Source organism: Lagenorhynchus albirostris, chromosome 15 (genome assembly GCF_949774975.1).
Source record: "Lagenorhynchus albirostris chromosome 15, mLagAlb1.1, whole genome shotgun sequence".
Taxonomy (NCBI): domain Eukaryota; kingdom Metazoa; phylum Chordata; class Mammalia; order Artiodactyla; family Delphinidae; genus Lagenorhynchus; species Lagenorhynchus albirostris.
Window position 1 is genome coordinate 25,088,463 of NC_083109.1, and position 20,483 is coordinate 25,108,945.

The 20,483-nt window shown below is 45.2% G+C and overlaps 1 protein-coding gene across 9 annotated transcripts in view; it reads right to left on the minus strand.

The window, feature by feature from the left end:
• The window catches only part of RALY (RALY heterogeneous nuclear ribonucleoprotein), a 79,443-nt gene extending 61,972 nt beyond the window's left edge, over positions 1-17,471 (minus strand). Inside the window, exons 1-3 of one of the 9 annotated variants that reach the window (XM_060124390.1) lie at positions 17,210-17,470; positions 16,114-16,186; positions 7,561-7,762 (exon numbers count right to left, since the gene is read on the minus strand). The gene's annotated coding sequence lies outside the window, so the exon portion shown is untranslated. Of the gene's footprint in view, positions 1-7,560; positions 7,763-16,113; positions 16,187-16,342; positions 17,133-17,209 lie in introns of those variants that run through there. The other 8 variants (XM_060124393.1, XM_060124387.1, XM_060124389.1 and 5 more) reach the window with 8 other exon arrangements.
• Between the last annotated feature and the right edge of the window lie 3,012 nt (positions 17,472-20,483).

The window sequence follows — 20,483 nt, forward strand, 5'->3', positions numbered from 1 at the left end:
CTAACCATTCCCTCCACCTGGAATGTTCTTCTCACCATCTTTGCCAACTGAACTTCCCCTAAATCTCAAAAGAAATATTCAAATACTACCAGCTTCTAGAAGCTTCCAAGATTTCTCTCAGAAGTTATCTCCAAGAACTTCCATAAACTGCCAGAGCACTTTATCATATTGCACCTATAGTATTCACTCAACCGAATACCACAGGTATCTATGTACATATATTTCTGTCATTCATTCTGCAAGTACTATTTGTGCCAGGCCTGTTACAGAGACACATGGGAAACAGAGATAAACAACACACTGTGTCTTGGTTCATAAGGTCTCAATTTCAGGAATGAAAGCAGATTCAGGTGTGATACAGCACCAGAGTACAACTACAGAAGTAGGAGCAAAGTAGAAAGAAGATCAAAATTAATTCTGCTCATGGAGTGATCAGGGAAAGCTTCACTGAAGAGGTAGCATTTGAACTGGTACGAAAAGATGAGTAAGAGTTTGTCAGGTAAAGACAACAAGGAGCCAAAAGAGTTTCTACTCAGAGGGAATAGTCAAAACGAAGTCATTCTACTGAACAGGAGCACAGGGAACAGTGGGTGTTAAACACTGTGCTGCTGACAGAAGGCAGCAAAGAGAGGTGGCACCAGACTATATGAGCCTTATAGTCAAGTCCATAGTTGAGATTTTATCCTTTCCAACCTGGGGTGGAGGTGGGGAAGGAGAAGGGACATTTTAAATACATATAATCTCCTTTATTTAGTTGCCCTACTTTAGAGCAGGTCCTCTCAAAACTCCTGGAAACCAGGTCCAATCCCAGGCTCTGCCTACTGCAGTGGCATCACAAGAATTTCGCATGGAGGAGAAGGGCAACAGTGAGAGAAAAAGAAAGGACGGGGGCGGGGGGTGCAGAAGGGAGGTAGCAGGGTTCAAGGAGGAAGGAGCTGAAAGGGAAGAAAAAGAAGAGGAAAAGAAGAGGCAAGGAAGATACAGGAGGGAACAGATCTATCTTGGCACTGAGGCTTTTTGCTGCTGAGCTGTCCTCTACATCTTTCTAGGTAGAAAGAATAAGGTCAATATGATGCTAGTCACAGAAATAGACCCTTTGCACCAAGATGAGGCTGAGCATATTACTGCCACCTCAACCCTCCCTTTGCTTAGGATGATAGGGCTGTACTAAGAAGTGGAGTTTGCCCAGCTCTACCAACCATCCCAAAGTATGCCAGAAGCCCCTAGCCCCATGCCCTAAGAGCATGAGGCAGGGGCACCAAACAGAAGTCTAGCGTTTGAAGCAGGGGCCTGCCCAAGACCTAAGGCTGCTGCTTAGGTTCCTAGAGGAAAGCTGTGTTACCTTCTCTGGACTTTATTTCAATCTGCAAAACAAGGGGAGTAAATGTGATGCTCTCTAAGGGCTAAGATATTACAGAAGCTGCTATCCACAGAGAATGATATTTAATGTGGGAATTTTCCTAACCTATCAAGTCTTAACTTCATTCTTTCCACTCCGACCTATGGCCAGTTTGAAGCCAAGAAGCCAGACTCAGAATGGAAGCCAACCCTGACACTATCATCCATGTGGCTCTGTCCAAAGTCTTGTTCTTGCCCAGACCTGTTTATCTCATAGGTCACAAATGGATGCTTAGGCCCAAGGATGTGTTTTGTCTGACCCACACATTTGTTTAAAAAACAAACAAACAAACAAACAAACTTGAGTTAACTGCCAACATTTAAAATCAGACCTCTTTTTTCTAATTAGATTTCTAGCTTCTCTTAAATATATCAGAGATCTGTCAACACTAGACCCTCTGGGGTAAAGGTTAAAGGGCCTATTATAATCCTGTAATTTATTTGATGCCTTCTCATTTTATCTAAAAAATTTATGCTAACTTATTATCCATTCCATAACATGACTTAATGTAAGAGTAAACTTATAAACTACTAGTAATACTATTTAAACTAATCCAACTACAAAAAAAAAATTTGAGTACACTTCAGGAAGGTATATGGTTTATCCTGTGATTTCATGTGTCCCAGTCTGAGAACTCCAACATAGTTTATCCGTTCACTCAAAAAATACTTAGGTCCTGTGGTAAGTGCTGAGAAAACATTAATTAACAAGACAGATGTGGATCCTGCCTTGGTGGAGCTCATGGTCCAGTGGGACATAATGGAAAGAAGCCATACGGAACAGAAGGCACAAAGAAACACTAGACTGAGGATCTCAAGTGTATTCCACAACCTAGGGACCCCTTAGGCAAGTTGTTTAACCTCTCTAGACTTGTTTCCTTGTCTATTAATTGGGAAAGTTTAATTAGGCAGTTGCTGCTGAAAAGTCACTCCCAGCTCCAAATTCTACTAGTATCACAAGAACTTAGCCCAATACCCTTTTCAAGTTCCTAACACTTATTAGCTTCCTCCCTTTATCTGGGAAATCATGATCAGTTGTCATGGAAATTACCATGGTTCTCCACATACTGGATGATGATGTTACAGTAATTACAAGAAGCCAAAGGGAACAGGCAGCAAGAACAGTCAATTACTCAGAAAGCCACCTACTTTCAACACACAGGAGCTGCTCTCACTGCAGCTAGGGGGAAAAAAAGACCAGTTACTAACTTAACTTATAAGTAAAACAGTTTTGATTTATATTAGATGTTGTGGTTTCTTCCATGAGATGGCAGACTTCACCCCCGCCTGTGAGTTGTTAGATGCAAAAAATGCCAATTTTACAAGGACAAGGTTCACTGAGACTTGACTACTTTGCTGTCCTTATGAAGTCCTAAGACAAGCCAGGAGACAGACTTTCTAGGCAACAGAGGCACCAAAAGTTCCTGGTAAAATAAGATAATTCATCTAGTCCCAAGGACTAAGAGCACTGTAACTGGGTTAAGTCCCTTCAGTATTAGAGTTCCATCTAGTGCCGAGTTGGCCCCGAGGGACCAAGCAGGTAGCAAAAATAAGTACAGCTGACCAAGTGTTTCAAAGAAAGAAGTGCTAGCCTGGTGATAAATGGCAACAGACACTGGGCTTGGGTAGCAAAGAAACAACAGGAAATGGTGTGGGCTTTGACAAACTTGAGAATAAATATGCCCTATCTAGAACAGTCAGCCAATAAGGAAGTAGCATGTGGAATGAGGGAGAGAAATGAAAAACATGATTCTGTAAACTCAAGCATTTTGCCAAATTGGCCTGGTGCCAATTATGATACGAAGAGTCCCTGGTGCCAGGCTCAAGGAGTGAAGCCTGTAGAATAACTGGGGACTATTCCCACTCCTGTGAATAGGAAAATGCTCATGGTCAGTATCAGGATCCAGCCCCTTCTTCTTCCTCAAAAATCCTACTCCCGGGCTTCCCTGGTGGCGCAGTGGTTGGGGGTCCACCTGCCGATGCAGGGGACGCAGGTTCGTGCCCCAGTCCGGGAGGATCCCACATGCCACAGAGCGGCTGGGCCCGTGAGCCATGGCCGCTGAGCCTGCGTGTCCGGAGCCTGTGCTCCGCAACGGGAGAGGCCACAGCAGTGAGAGGCCCACGTACCGCAAAAAAAAAAAAAAAAAAATCCTACTCCCTCTTCAGGAGAAATCACTCACCCTCATAGCCCACATGCCCAGGCCTCTGATCTCATACATAGTATCTCCACTGAAAACCCTAATGTTCCCAGGCTGGGGTCCAACTCAAAATAAATACAGTTCAGGCTAGACACAATCCAAGACCTGCCAGTCTGCAACCTCTGATCCAGAACGTAAGATCCTCTGAAAAGATCTGGAACAGAAAGGACTTAGGAGTCCCTTAAGTACTCTTTAACTTTTGTCAGAGGAATTGCTTTTCCAAGGAGCTATCCAGGGTCCTGGATCACTTGGCTCCTGAGCTTTAGAATCCATGATTTCACAGCCTTCTCCTCTGGCTTGATCCACTGTCAAAGTATTTTTTTTAAAGACTCTAAAAAGATATTAGGTAACTATTATATGCAAGGCACTCCAGTGATACAAATGCCCTAAACTTTACTTCTCCTGACTTTTGACTTCACTACCTGTATCAGTTGTACATCAACCTGGACCCCAATGCCACCTGTCTGCCACCCAAATTACTACAGACCGAAAACACTGCTCTGCTTGACTCTATTCCTATGTAACACATTCATTTTAATGGCTTGGTTAGCCAATAAGATGAAGGTTCAGAAATAAGATGAAGGTATCTCAAAAGGATACCTTTAAGAGTCTTCTCCCTGGACTCCACAACTAAAAGTTCCTTTTCTTTGCAAAACAGCACAATTGCCCCATTACGGTCGGATGTTCTTGGGAGTAAACAGTACAATGCTAAATGTATGCACTCCCCTGAATCAAGATGGCATTCCCCATGCTTCACTCCATCATTATTCTACCATCTCCAGATTCCATTTCCATAAAAGCAATAATACTTTTGCCAAATAGAAAAGAAAAAAGACTAGCTGCCCTTGAAATAGCAACTCAATCCAAGGAGGGAAGGTTTATTGCTGGAAAAACTTTTCTTATTTATCAGATCCCTCAAGCTGGATTTATGAGCAGGGAGAACACAACAAAAATGGTTTTTAGGAAAAGGCAACTGGCAGCAGAGAGGGGCATGGCTTGAGAGAGGGCAAGACAGGATGTAGGGAGGTTAGTTAGGAATCCTATGGGGGATTAAGGATCCTATAGCCCCGCAATGGCCAAAATAGGCTCCATGTCTGAAACAGGGTATGGTCCTCAGTCCCTGGCTGACTACGTGCTCCTTGAAAACAGTCTTATTCATATGAGTATCACCCACAGCATCTAGTATCATGCCGTCAAATGGTGGGCACTAAAATGGTCACAGGGACACAGAACACTACTTCTGTAAGAGCTCTCAATGCACACAAAGAAACTAAGGCCCAGAGAACTGAAAATGATTTGCTTAAGCTCACAGAATGGATGAACGGTGAAAAGAAAAGAGCATAGGTTTTGAAGGCAAGAAGGTCTGTTCAAATCCATGGTTGCTGTGAGGCCCTGGGCAAGTTACCCAACCTTTCTCAGTCTGTTTTCTCGTCTGCAAAATAAGAATACCTATTTTTGTAGGGCTGCTATGAGGATTAAGAGATACTGACCTCTAGATACAACCACAAATCTACAGGAAACACAGAGGACAGAGAAACATATTAAACAAACCACAGATCTGCAATGAGCAAATTTCTACAGGAAAAACAATCCAACTCCTTCAACAAATAAAAGGGGAAAAAGATGAACTTATAATTAAAAAAGACTTAAAAGACATAACAACCAATTACAATGTATGGACCTTATGTAAATCCTAAGTCAAACTGTAAAAATAAGATTGTGCCATTTATAAGACAATGGGAAATTCGAACACAATCTGGATTTTGATGGTATTAAGGAATTGTTAAATTTTATTATGTGATAATGGTTGTGTTTTAAAAAATCATCTTTCAGAAATATATTGTGGGACTTCCCTGGTGGCGCAGTGGTTAAGAATCCGCCTGCCAATGCAGGGGACACGGGTTCGAGCCCTGGTCCAGGAAGATCCCACATGCTACGGAGCAACTGAGCCCGTGTACCACAACTACTGCGCCTGCGCTCTAGAGCCTGCGAGCCACAAGTACCAAGCCCGCATGCCACCACTACTGAAGCCCACATGCTAGAACCCATGCTCCACAACAAGAGAAGCCACCACAATGAGAAGTCCGCACACCACAATGAAGAGAAGCCCCCGCTTGCTGCACAGCAGCAAAGACCCAACACAGCCAAAATATAAATAAATAAATAATTTAAAAAATACACTGTGAAAGCTTTTTAACAAAAGAAGTATCTAGAGCAGTGATGGTTGCACAATGATGTGAACATACTGAATGCCACTGAACTATATAACTAAAATGGTAACTTTTATATTACATATACTTTACGACAATAAAAAGTTTAAAAATTAAAAAAAATACATTGTGAAATACTTAAGGACAAAATATCATACCCACGTTTCAAAGCACAGGATGAGAAGTATGTAAGGGTATAAATGAAATAAGATTGACCATGAATAGATAACTACTGAAGCTGAATGATGGGTACATCATGCTTCATTAACCTATTCTGTCTACTTTGTATATGTTTGAAATTTTCCATATTAAAAAAGAAGATTTGGTTAGGTTTAAATCCTGGCAACTCCATTTACTAGCAGTGTGACTATGGGCATATTTCTTAACCTACTGGTATCTCAGTTTCTTACCTATATGATGTGGAACAACAGAACCTACTTTTTACGGTTGAGGTAAGAATGATTTTTAATATATACTTAGGTATATTATATTTAAATTATATACTATATATACAATATATACAAATTATATACAATATATACAATTGTATATGTATACACAACATATACAATATGTTGAAACTTTATATGAAATGTCTTGTCTTATACATTAATTTTACATATAAGATATGCCTTAAGATTATATATAAATTTATATTATAAAGGTTACACACACACACACACACACAAAAGGGCTCTCAGCACATAGTAACCGTCAGTAAATATCAGCTCTATTAGTATGAACACAAGGCACCAATATGCTATCTCAACACAGTGGGCACCCAAGTCATGGCAGCTTTTTTTTTCTTGGCTGCGTTGGGTCTTTGTTGCTGCGTGCAGGCTTCCTCTAGTTGTGATGAGCGGGGGTTCCTCACTGCGGTGGCTTCTCTTGTCGCAGAGCACAGGCTCTAGGCACATGGGCTTCAGTAGTTGTGGCACACAGGCTCAGTAGTTGTGGCTTGCGAGCTCTAGAGCGTAGGCTCAGTAGTTGTGGCACATGGACTTAGTTGCTCCGCAGCATGTGGGATTTTCCCGGACCAGGGCTTGAACCCGTGTCCCCTGCATTGGCAAGCGGATTCTTAACCACTGCGCCATCAGGGAAGTCCCATGGCAGCTATTATTAATATAAATGGCAGAGTTAGGTCTAGAACCCAGGTCAGATTTTTAATCAAGTACTTGACAAGTCTCCTTGACAGAAGGCCTAGATACCCTCTGGTCAATGTCCCCACTGGCAGCTCTAACACCCCCAGTGTCCCCTGACAAATACCCCAGGACCTAACACAGGTTCAGGAGCTGACTAATGTTTAACATGCCTCTGTGGGAGCAGGCAGGGCCACCCTGTTTCCCAAAAACAGGTAATTTAAGGTACATTTTCTAGTATTTGCTGACAGAACAAAGAAGAAAGACTCTAAGACATGATCAGTGTTCACACCAGCCTTCAAAGTGATTTGGTAAAACTACAGAAAATAAACACCCAGCTAGGGTCTACCAGGCAGGATAAAAGCTGACAAAGAAATGATAATTTTTCCAAGCAAATATACAAGTAATAGATGAGTGCTGAGAGACTAAGTTCTTTAGGTCCTGGCGTTCCCCTTCCTCCCCCTCCATTTTAAGAGAAGACAAACTCTCTTTCGACATACTTCAAGTATGACTGTTTGCTGGATTAATTTCTTCCCCGAAATGATGTAATTATAGGCAAAGGGGTCATTCTCATCCTATCAATTTAAATACAAATTGGCTTGAGTACATTATTACCTTTTCCACCTGCTCCAGGAGACTATGAGAAGGTATCACCAACCCCCAAATTATGGGACATGTCCTCCCCACTCTGCTCATTAGCTGGAATATGGATGCTGCTTGATCTAGTTGCTCATCTGTGTTTCCGCTCAAGTTGTTCCCGTTGCACAGAATGTCCTCTCTCCATCTCTGGAGCCTAAATCTCCTGTGATCATACTTTCTGGAAACAAAGTGGGAGGAGAGAGAAGCACTGCAACTGAGAAAAGATATCCGGGCGCTGCTTCTGGGTAGTCTGTGAGATTTGGCCAAGACATAAAAATATTGGTGTTTCATAATTTATAAGCACAGCAAGACAGAATATTAGACATTGGGATGGTCCTAGATAATACATGGTCACTGTCCTTATCCTACAAGGCCCAGCTCAAATGCTCAGTCCTCCATAGATGTTCCCTAGGCACCACACACCCACAAATGAAGCAATCTCTCCCTCCTCTGAACTTACCACTTTACCCCTGTATGGTACCACCTGAGAGTTCCTATACCAATCACTTTACCCCTGTATGGTACCACCTGAGAGTTCCTATCGTGGTTCTTACAATTCACTTCTCTAACTACACTCCAACAAGAATGACATAAAATAAAAAGATAATGCTAACTGTTGACAAGGACATGGAGCAAAAGGAATTCTCTCATACACAGCTGATGAGAGTTTGATCTGGTATGCTTCTGAAAACTGTTTGTCAATAACTACTAAACCTAAAACACTCACTGCTGCCCCTTAACAGTTCTGCCTATAGTCCTTTGCTCCATCATTGCCTCTGTCTAAATGCTTCTAGCATTCTTTCTCCCAATCCCAAGACTGGTCCAGACCACTCTTCCTGATCACCCCAGCCCAAAGAGATCTCTCCTTCTATAGAAAACTCTGCTATTTACCTATTACCTCTGACAAATGACTCATGAATTCTTCACATATAAATTGTATCATCTGGTTTTATAATGCACTTTTAGTAACATCTAACTTGCTCTTCACAATAACACTGTGAGGAAGGCAAGATACAGATTATTAACCCCATTTTATAGATGAGAATATGGAGGTTCAGAGAGGGGAAAATGACTTATTCCAGTTTTCCTGGCCAAATTAGTTCCAGGGAACAAGAGTAAGACCTTAGTCTTCCAAACCAAGCTCTCTACACCAAACTGCCTTATTATCAGCTACAACTTCATGATTACCTTGTCTCCCCAAAGAGACCACAGGTTCCCTGAAGACAAGAGTATGCTTTACACATTTTCATCCCTCACAGCACCAAGGGAGGACTCAGTGGGCTCCATACAGTTTGGCCAAATTGATCTCAATATTGTCCCCAACCTTTGAGGACGAACACAGGCGTATTTCCTCTTCTTCTAGACCTCCCAGGCAATGCGAAATTGTTGGAAGAAATCATGAGCACAACACAGCATCCCAAATAACACTTTTTTTTTGAGAATAGGGACAAGGGAAGAGGAAGAGCCCTTCAAGACAGGGTAACCTCAACGTTCCCTCCATTTCCTAGGGCTCCATGCTGCAAAGCATTCAAAGAAGGCTGGCAGAGATAGCAGCAATGGGCTTCAAGAACCACAGTTTAGTCATAATTAGTAAGTCAAAAACTGACCAAATGGGAAACCCCGCCGGTCCAGTGGCTAGGACTCCATGCTCTCACTGCTGAGGGCCTGGGTTCAATAACTGCTCGGGAACTAAGATCCCACAGGCTGTGCAGCATAGTCAAAAAAATGCCAGAAACCACACCTCAAATAATTCCATTTGCAAGCAAAATAGCTATTTTATTTCAAAACTGAGTATAAAATTTAATTTAATATGAAACAATTTTCTTCATTCCTAAATAAGAAGCTAGACAATATCAACCCTTTCTGGAAACCAGCCAAAGAACTGATGTGAGAAGAATAGGGAAAGCACTAGGCAGATGTCTGGACACCCAAACCTGAAGGACAATGCTGTCCCCTACCCTAAGGTTCTTGACTTTACACACTGGCTGCTGGACACGTCAGCAATAGAGAAGAAAATCTAGATAACAGGCAGAAGAAAGGAAGAGAAGGAAGGAAGGCCAAAACCAAATTGGAACACTGGAAGTCAGATACTCAAATAGGTCTCCTTGCCTAGTGATACATCCATCAATTCTGCCATTTCCAGTCTGAACCCTCAACCATACAGGCCAAGGAAGCACGGGTAAGAATAAGCTAGGACCTGCTGTACTTATCTGTCTCTCTCTCCAGACTGAATGCAATCTGAGGGCAGGAATCATGTATTGTTTGGTTTGTATGTTCTCCATAGGGAGAACACATAGTAGGTACTCCAAATTCCTAGAACAAATGGTTGAACTTAGGGATGGAAAGCAGTTGGACTTCCAAGCATAACCTTACTACAGCAGCTAGGTAACCTACTTAGCATGGTAACTCTACCTAACACCCTAATTTTAGTTAACTTTAATTGGTGTGAAAAATCAATTTAGGGTGAGTCTTTAAGGTATGAAGAGAAGTTATTCTTGTGTTCAACTGATTCAGGCACAGCTATCATTATATTGAGAGCACCATTCCTCAGTGTCAGCTTACAACTATCTGGAAGAACAAAGTCCCAAAGCCTTAACACGGTCTGTGTAAGCAGCAAACAACATTTGACTTCTCAGTGTAGCATGATCATACCTTCCAGAAAGGAAACCCAGACCCAGAGAAATAATGAGTTATGGAAATGATTCTTTTAAATCTACTGCTCAGCTTGCTTTCACTAGCACAAAGAATTACAAAGGAAACTAGACAAACAGATCAACAGACACCATGCAAACACGTTAACTAGGCTTAGTGAAATCCTTAATAAAACAAACAAACAGGAGATAGCTAAATACCAGATAAATGCCTTTGGAATGAAGAAAACCTGGCCAACAATAGGTTGACCAGGTTGTAAATCTGACCTTGTAAATGAGAATACTTACTTGGAATAAGGCAATGATTCTTACCTTGACAAATAAACAGAACTCTTCAGTCTCTACAGATGGCATTTCAAGGGCCAGGTAACCACAGCAGAGTATCTACCTCATAAAGCCAAAGCTCTAAGGAAATGTAAATTTCTGGTCTAGTGTTTTTCCAGTCCTAGTGGTGTTTGGGAATCTTATAGTGTTGTTTTTTTTTTTTCCTTTTATCCTATAATTTTAAACAGTTTGCTACATATTTAAATGTAACTTTTTAGTCTTGGACTCCAAGTTTGTCCAATGGGACAACAGCTCCACGTTTATAATGGAACTCAGTAGACAATTTGGTAAATTCATATCACAAGCAATTTTTCAGCAATCTGTCCACTCTAAAAAGCAATATCCATCTCTTTATATACTGAAAGGTATCTGCAAACCCAGAATTTAACCCTGTGAGATACTCTCAATACTCTAACAAAGCCCCTTCTTCTTCCAGAAATGAATTCTCAAGCCACTCCCATAAAACCAGACATCAGCCCAACCCCCTTGTTTTACAGACAGGAAGACTGAGATCCCAGGGAGTAATAGGTAATTACAATTAACATGAGTTTGGCAAGCATCAAAGGCCCACTGAATGCTATTCCCCCCCAGTGGAACTGCACTGGGCATGTTGGGAGGATGGCCAGATTGGCACTTTAGTCAGTGGAGCACTCCAAATACATATGTCTGAGCCTAAGAAAAGCTGAGTATTCAACCAAAAACTCCCGACCCCTACCCCAGCATGGAGAGCAGGGGGCAGTAGGCAGCCTGAACGGCTCGTTGGGGATGTAGACCAGAACCCAGAGATAATATCCCAACCTTCCTCCCCTCCTCCCAGGAGGCACAGCAGATTTATTCATATGGAGGCCATTATGAAGTGACAGAAAGACTGAGGAAAAAAGAAGGGCTGTAGAAACAGCCAGAAGACATAACTAGCAATACTTGGGCAGATGCCTGTCTCTAGTTATTCAATAATTATTCCTCATTAGAGAGGAACTTCCAATCCTTTTTCTGTACCCAGGGCTCACCCTTTGGCCCCCTGATTATTTTATGAAGCAACAGGGCCAGAGAAGGAAAGGGGCTTGGCCAAGCCCATACACTGAATTATTAGTAGCAGGGACCAGACCAACTATCCTCAGGCTCATGACTAGGCTCCCAGTTTATCCTACTGCCCCTTTCTCTCTAGTCCTGAGAGTCTGTGAGCTGCATCCATCATGGGTCTGAAACTTTCCTTACAGTACCCAGGGGTCAGTTGTAGGACAGCAAGCTAATATTACTACTGCCATCATCTCTCCTCCAGTTGTACATTTTATACATAAAGCTAAAACTGAATAAAACTAGGTTTTTAACAGACACTCATGTGAAAACCCTATCTCCACCCCGACATCCCTACTACTGCCTAAGGAAGAAAAGGGAGGAAGAGGAAGCGGGAGGGAAAAGAAAGGAAGAAAATACCTCTGCAAGAGATATACTGTCTGAATCATCATCTAGAATCATAAAATGTTATTGCTAGAAGGGACCCTGGGGGTCATCTAGTCATTATTTTTCATCACTATTCAAATGAATAAACCTGGCCCTTTGAGTAGGTGTAGACTTTTGCCACCTGAGGAAAAGACTGGCACACAGAGCAGAGTCTCCTGACTCCTGCCCATAATAAGAATCTTTCTTAGTCCCTCCCCATCCTGTCCCACCCCACTCTCTCCCCTCCACTACAGTACCTAAGCTGAGATCTGCTGCCCTTTTGAATGCAAGCTTCTCAAGCTATGTTTTATTCATCTTTGCTTTCTCAGTGCCTAGCAGAGTAAGCAGAGGTGAATTACAGAGGGACACTAGCACATGGGGAGAGCAATGCCAAAGAATGTTGTCTGGAGAAAACATAAGCTTTCCTTGACTTTAACATAAGCAGTCTTCAGAGCTGTGCAAGGTCTGGAATGTCTAGGTTCTAATTATTTCCTCCTTTCCAAAACTAGTGTCTACAACAGTTTAGCCAGGGATAGTTATCAAATTTGCTGTGCCATACTCTCCCTCACCCCTGTTTCCCCTCTCCTCCCCTTGGAGAACTATGATCAATAACTGGATGAAGGTAAATGAAAGCAGATGTAATAAGACCCTGCATGAGAAATCTTCCCCCCACCTTCTCCTGTGTCCTCACCTCAATAAACTGCATCCCCATCTATACAACTGCACCAGGTAGAAATCTAGAAGTGTTCCTTGATTTCTTCCTTACCCTCCACGCCAACAATCTTTGATAGTGTCTCACAACTTAATTCCATCTTCTTTTCTACACACACACACACACACACACACCCTTCATTGGAAACACCATCACCTCTTACCTGCATTACTGCAAAAGCCTCCTAACTGGTCTCTTTGCCCATGGTGCTCTAGCCCTCCAATCCACTCCCCAAAGAGCCACTGATATCCTTCTAAAATGCATACAGGATCATGGTCCCCTCACCAAAATGAAGTCCAAACTCTTCAACCTGGGCAATAAGGGCCTTTCATGACTTGGCCTCTGCTCTGCCCACCTTGCCAGTCTCATCTTTTGCTACATCACCCATCTCATGCTTCATGCTCCACCCAGAAATCTTAAGAAACTTACTTAACCCCTCTGGGTTTGCTTCCTCACCTACAGAATGGGAATTATAACAGTATGTACCCCTCAAGATGGTTATGGAAAGAAATGAGTTAACACACATTAAATGCTTAAAATGGCATCTGGTAGATATAGTAAATGGCCAAAAGTCTCACCTATTACCACCACCATCTCTAGACTTGCTATTCCCTTCTGCCTAGAACAGTCTTACCTGTCTCCTCCTCAGCTCCCCAAATCTCCTCTTTTCCTAGCTTAGTCTTTTCTCTGAGGTCTAGGCCTAGCCAATTTCTCCAATGAACCACCCCACCCTGACCCTCCAAGGCTGGGTTAGTTCCATTCCTCCGTGCTCTCATGGTGCTTGTTCCTGTCACAACACTTCCCACACTGCCTGTTTCCTTGCCTGTCTTCCCCCTGAGACACCCAAATTTCCAAGCTTAGTACAGTGCGGAGCAGATGTTTAATAACTGTTCTGTAAATGGAAAATTTTCCAATAATGTGGTGCCCAATGAAACAGAATCTCAACGGGGAGCCTATTCAAATGTTGGCTGGGTGGCTGGCTGGTCTACATGATTTTAAGTCCCTCAACTACAAGATTCTATCCAATAAACATTTCAATACACTCTGACCTTATTATCACACTCAGGGGTTTAAACTTTAATATGTAGGCAATGTTGGGCCATCAGATTTTTAAAGAAAGTGCAACATACTCAGATCTGTGTTTGTTGCCCTATTATCCATCTCTGGAACACCTCCCATCCCAACCCCCTGCTGGCATCATGACAAAATTCCAACTACACTTCACAAACATAAACACCACATCCCACCACCACACCACCCAAAACACACAAAGACACAGAAGTAGTCAAAACAAAGGGAATTTTGAAAGACTAAATGCAGCATTTAATCCCATCTTAACTACCTGCAAGCAATGAGGAGCCATAAATACCCTCTAGGAACCCAAAAGCTAATCGCTCTTGTGTGCCTTAATGGAAAGAGGAGGGCACAAAGAGGGAGCATTTCATAAAGATAATCCATTTAATCATCCTGAGTAGTTCTGATCCAAGCTGCTGTCACAGCACTGCTATTGTTGATCACTACAGTCCCATATGCCCAAACCCAGGACAGCCAGAAAGGAAGATGCAAACAAAGCAAGGGTGGGGAGTCCTCTGAGTTCTATTTCAAGAGCAGGAGTTCCCTTTGGAAGATACAGAAGGGGCAAAGGTGAGGGGGGGGGGGAGGCTTAAACAGAGTGGTACAGCCAGGCCTAGGTTCTTGCTCTGGAGCTGCATGCCACACCTTACTGCAGATGAGAACTAATAATCATTTTGCATTTTCAGAGCACCTAGGGCTTAAGGGAGGCACTAAGAGTACCAGCTTTGCCAGTCACAAAAGGACAAATATTGTATGATTCCATTTACATGAAATACCTAGAGTAGTCAAATTCACAAGGACAGAAAATAGAATGATGATTGCCAGGAGGGAGAGGAGAGGAAGTGTTTATACAGAGTTTCAGCTGAGGAAGATGAAAAAGTTCTAGACACGGATGGTAGTGATGGTTGCACAACGATGTGAATATATTTAACGCCACAGAACTGTACATTTAAAAATAGTTAAAATAGTAAATTTTATCTTACATGTATTTTTACAAAAAATAAATTAAAAGCATACCAGCTTTAAAGTTATATTGTCTGCAGTTATCAATTACATGATCCTGAGCAAGTCATGTAACCTCTCTAATCCTGTTTCTTCTTCTGCAAAAGGAATTTAATAATATACCTAATTCATACAGTAGCTCTGAGGACTAAATGAGATACTCCATAGAAAGTCCTTAATCCAGTGACTGGTACATGGAAAGTACTTAATAAATGTTAGCCTACTACTACAATGCACTTTCATAGCCATTTTTTCATAGTCCCCACCCAACCCTGTGATAGTTTACAGATAAGGAAACTGAGGCTCAGAGAGCCACAATGAGTGACTGAGTTCATGATGCCACATCAAATGAAATCCTTTGTCCATGAGAGATGCCCTGTACTCACCACTTGTTAATCCAGTGATCTAAGTAAGGCAAGTGCCCTAACCTTGCTATGTCTTAATTCTCAATTAGAGTTGTAAAAAGGAGATATAAACCAAACTCTGAGAGCTCCCTCACAGAACTGGATGAGAAATGAAATCAGGTAACAGTTATAAAACAAACCTATAAACCATAAATAAAGTACTATAAAATAACAGTGGTGACTTATGAGAACTGGTACTCCTGTGCACAAAACCTGGCCTCCTTTTAATGCTGGGACTAAACAACTTCTTTGTGATTTCAAGTTACTTGGGATTCTTGGTCTTCAGACCTGAATAAGTAGTTTAGTGCCCTTTCAAAAGGTGGCAGAGTACAGTAGAAATAAAAATATTACTGCACTGGAAGTCAGAAGACTGGAATTCCAGTTGTGATTCTGTCACTAAAGCAGTCTGTGAATTTAGACAACTTACTTCCCCCTTCCAAGATTCAGTTAACAGGAAAGAGGGAAAAGGCAGATAAAAAAAGTTAGACCAGATAAGACCCCTTCCAGGTCCTACATACCACTACTTTTAAATCCAGAATCTTGGAAAGGGGAGAGTACAGCAGACCTCCAGACTCCAAAGAACTAAAGCACACATCAGGAGACATGGCAAGAGCTGGCCTAGGAACTCCCCTGCCTGATCTTTAGATCAAACCAGGGATCAAACACACTGGAAAACTAGAACACTTACCAAAGTTAATTTTAGTTCACTTTTACCCCTCTGGGCCTTATCTGAAAATAAGAGAAATAAATCTCTATTTGAAGGCAGGGAGTTGAAGCAATTGACTTGAACCACTTTCTGCTCCCCCTCCCCCAACCAGGAGCTATAAATCTAAACCCTATAGAGAACAAGCAAGGTTTGGTGGGAGGAACAAGCCACAAAAAAACAAAAAACGGATGAACCTCACTGCTTTAAATGACTTACACCTTCCCTGAGCCAAAACCCCAGGGAACTTCAGTTGTGCTTGAGATCTGGAGTCCTCTGCATCCATCAGCTTCTAACGGGCAAGGAATCAGGGAGAACGGAGTTAGTTAGGTATCCCAACTAACGATGTGACTCAAAATCGGTTCTGCACTAAGAGATTACACAAGTTCACACTAAGAAATAAATAACAGGTACCAGCACCACGGCTTCACACTTCTGTGGCTCCTACCTGTGATTTAGAACACATTACTTAACCTCTCTGCGCCTTGATTGCTGCTTTTGTAAATGGGGATAACCTCAGAAGGCCGTCGTGAGCATTCTATGAAATAAGGCTTGCGAAGTTCCTGAGTCAAGTCCATTAAATGTTACCTGCTGGCATTAAACACTTCTCGCACACATTAGTTTCCTCCCTGAATCCACAAACACCCTGCGAGGCGACATTCTTTCTCCCTGTTCACTGAAAGGCAAACTGAGGCTCGGCGGCGAAAAGGCTGCGTGAAGCGCGGAACACGGCCCCAGCTCGAGGGCCTGCTGTTGTTCCTCTATGAGCCCAAGGTGTGCAACAAGCCCAGGACCGGGAAAGGGGGGCCGAGGAGGCGCTCAGGCCAGTAGGGAGCGAGGCGGGACCAGTTTTGATCGCCTCCAGGAACCCGCAGACCCAGCCCGAGAGGGAGAGCCGGAAGAAACCCGGGGCCGAGGCCAGAGCCGGGACCCGGCCCGCCCGAGGCCTCCCCAGCGCGGCCTCCGCTCCCCCCTCCTCCCCTCGCCGGGCGGGGCGGGGCGCGAACACAAAAGACTCCAACTTCCGAGCGGGCGCGGGCCCACCCCGCCAACTCCCGGCCCACGTCCGACCCGCGAGGAGGAGGCGGGCAAGGAACGCCAGGGCTGCCGGGACCCAGGGCGGCAGGCCCGGGTGGAGAGAAGGTGAGGGGGCAGGGTGCCGGGAGTTACTCCGGCTCCCGGGACTACCCGAACGGCCGAAAAAAAGAGTTTCTAAAAATAGGCAGCGACCGGCGCGAAGAAGTGGGTGACCGAAAAGGAACAAGGAGCACCCCCTCCCCACACCTTTAAGGAGACGCCCGCGGCCCCCACTCACCCGCCCCGAGAGGTCTGGAGGAAGCCGCGCGGCGCGGAAGGAGGCGGTGCCGCCGCACTCGGGGGCGGAAGGGAGGGAGCGAGGGAGGGAGGAAGAAGACGGCCCCGGCCGCAGCGTGAGGAACTGAATACACGCGCGGGAGTCGCTGCCGCCGCTACCGCCCCCTCAGCTTCTCTCTGCTCTGCCCACCCTGCGCCGAGCTGCTCGCGCACCCCGCCGCACTGACAGCGGCGCGAGCCCCGCAGTCGCCAGTCCTTCCTTTGGCCGGCACCACTGAGGCGTGCCGGGGTGGGGGTGTCCGGAGCGGCTTCCCTCAACTCGGCCCCGCCCGCCACTCCGGCCCTGGCCCCGCCACCCCCTGCCCCCGCCTCTGTCTGCAGAGACGGGCCTGGCGACTCAAGCGCGAGGAGTCCGCAGCCCCGCCGTGACACAGCCCGGCCCCCGAGGCGCAGGGGCTCTTCCTACCCCCTCAACCTAGCTTTGGAAAGGTCCAGAGCTACGGCGGGGAGAAGAGGAAGGAGGGGTCGGGGAGGGGCCTGACAGGGAGGAAGGACTGAGGTGGGACCCTGAGGAGGCGGGGCTAGGGCGGGAAGAGAGACTGGTTTACACTGGAACCGAGCGTAAAGAGGGGTGGGTCTGAGAGAGTGATGATGCAGTGAAGAGAGGCGCGCGAGACAAGTATGGAAGACATTGGCGGCCTCGCAGAGCCGGGCTTGAAAGGAGGGGGTGTGGGCGGGGCTAAAGGGAGGCCTGCCCAGAGGAGGAGTCAAGGGTGGAGGGAGGCCCGGGCGAGGTTGGGGGAGGAGGGGCCCTTAACGGGGCGTGTTGGAGGCGGGGCTGAAGAGAAGCCCCAAACGGAGGAAAGACTGAAGCGGGACAGAAGGAGGCGGGCCCGGAAGCTGAGCCGGGAGGAGGGGGCCCAAAGGTGGCCACTCTGGGGAGGAGCCGGAAGGAGGCGTGACCCAAAGGGCGATGGGGTTCGGGAGGGGGCTGGAGGTGGGCGGGGCCTGGAGATGGGGCCCAAACTAGTGGGCGGTGGGCGGTGCCCGAGGGATGCGGAAGAGAAAAAGTGGGACGGAGCGCCAGGGCCTTTCCCTTTGAAGGGAACCTGGTGAGTAGAGAAGGCGAAGATCCACGCTGCCTTTTGGGAGTGGGCGGAGACGCCTCCGTGAGGGCGGGTCAGGGGAGGAGGTGCCACTTTCACCTAAAAGAAAAAGGTTAAATTCAAGCAGCTTTACCCTTTTGGGGTGCGAGAAATGTTTTATAATTTGATCTGGATCTGGATGTTTGTCCTCACTACTGAATAGAGTTCTCCTGTCGAGAACTCTCACCTAAATCAGTGTTCCAGCCTCCACGGAACAGCCGGAGCACACGAGGATGGTAAGCCCTTCAGTCCTCAGCTGTAGACTTCCCTGAACTCTAGGAAGACAAATTCTCCATGCATCGTCCGACCTGTGATTCTGTGATTGTATTTTTCACAGCACTTCCCCCAGAACCTGCCTGAAAGACTGGATTCCTGAGCACGAAGCAGAGTTTGAAAAGAATCCTGCCTGGCTCTGCCAGACCAGCAGTTATAGCTGCACTTGTGTTGTTTGATGACCTGTCGCTGCTTCAAAAGGAAGAAAAATCAAACTAGAGAGATGGTGACAACTGAGACCAAGGCCAGGAACGTTCTTCCCCCACCTGTTCTAACGCCTCAGGTCTCTGCTTAAATATCACCTCCTCAGAAAGGCCTTCCCTGAACACCCAGCTTAAAGATGTTCCCTGGTTTGACCTCTTGTTCATTTCCTTCATGGCATTTCTTAGTCTTGTCATTTACTGATCTGTTTATGTGTTTTTGCCCATGTTCCTCACTAGAAGGTAAGTTCTATGAGACCAGGAATCTTTGACTGTTGTGTACGGCACTGTGTAACCAGACTTAGTGTTCAATAAAAATTTGAGTGGATGAATGAGTCAGTCAACCAATTAATGAATCTGGCCCCGGGCTTCCCTGGTGGCGCAGTGGTTAAGAATCCGCCTGCCAATGCAAGGGACATGGGTTCGAGCCCTGGTCCGGGAAGATCCCACATGCCGCGGAGCAACTAAGCCCGTGTGCCACAACTACTTAGCCTGCGCTCTAGAGCCCATGAGCCATACCTACTGAGCCCACACGCCACAACTATTGAAGCCCGGGCGCCTAGAGCTCGTGCTTCGCAACAAGAGAGGCCACCGCAATGAGAAGCCCGTGCACCGCAACGAAGAGCAGACCCCGCTCACTGCAACTAGAGAAAGCCCGTGGGCCGCAACAAAGACCCAACGCAGCCATAAATAAATAAATAAATAAATAAATAAATCTATTAAAAAAAAAATGAATCTGGCCCCTCCCAACCTCCTCTGCTCTGTTTCTGGCCACTCCTTGGCTCCTCACGTCCCTCTCTGTGTACCAGCCTTACCATGTTTGCTTGAATACACCACAATCTCTCAGCACCCTCTGACAAGGCACTTGGATTGCTCCTTCCCTTCTGCCTAGATGCCTCCTGTTCATCCTTCAACACTCAGCTCAAGAACCACCTCCTCTGAGAGGCCTTCTCTGACCTCCCGTCAGCCCCCCCCACCCCACCAGGAAAGTTGAAGCACTCATCCCTTCCTGTTCATGGCCTCAGTTATAAAACTTCCCTGTGCAGGTGACATCATCTTCCCCGCTGGCATCCTGCTGACACAGGATTATGTTCATGCCCTATAAGGTCCTGTGTGACCTGCCTCCTACTCTTCTTATCCCCTCTTGTATTGCTCTCACCACCTCTCACTCTACTCCAGCCACATTGGCCTCCCTCCTGTTCTTCTGACATGCCAAGCATACGGCTAACCTTAGGGCCTTTGCATTTGCTCTTGTGTCTGCCTCAAATGCTTTCCTCCCAGGTATTGGCATGGCTCACTCCTCCTTCAGGTCTCTGCTCAAATGTCACTTCCTCAGGCCTCTCTGAGGAAGTGACCCACATTTAAAATAGCAATGCTCCACTCCTCTGCACTTCCTCACACACTTTCTTGTTGAATTTTTCTCCATAGCACTTATCGCCATCTGAAATATTACATGTTTATTGTCTCTCTCCCATCCCTACCTTCCACTACAGTGTGATCACCACAAAGATAGGATTTTGTCTGTTTTGCTCATTCCTCAGTACCCAGAACAGTGGGTCCTCATTTAATATTTGTTGAATGAATGGCTATGAATTCAACAAAGAAATGCTAGGAATACTCTGCATCGTCCAGAAGAATCCCTGAAGATTAGAGTGTA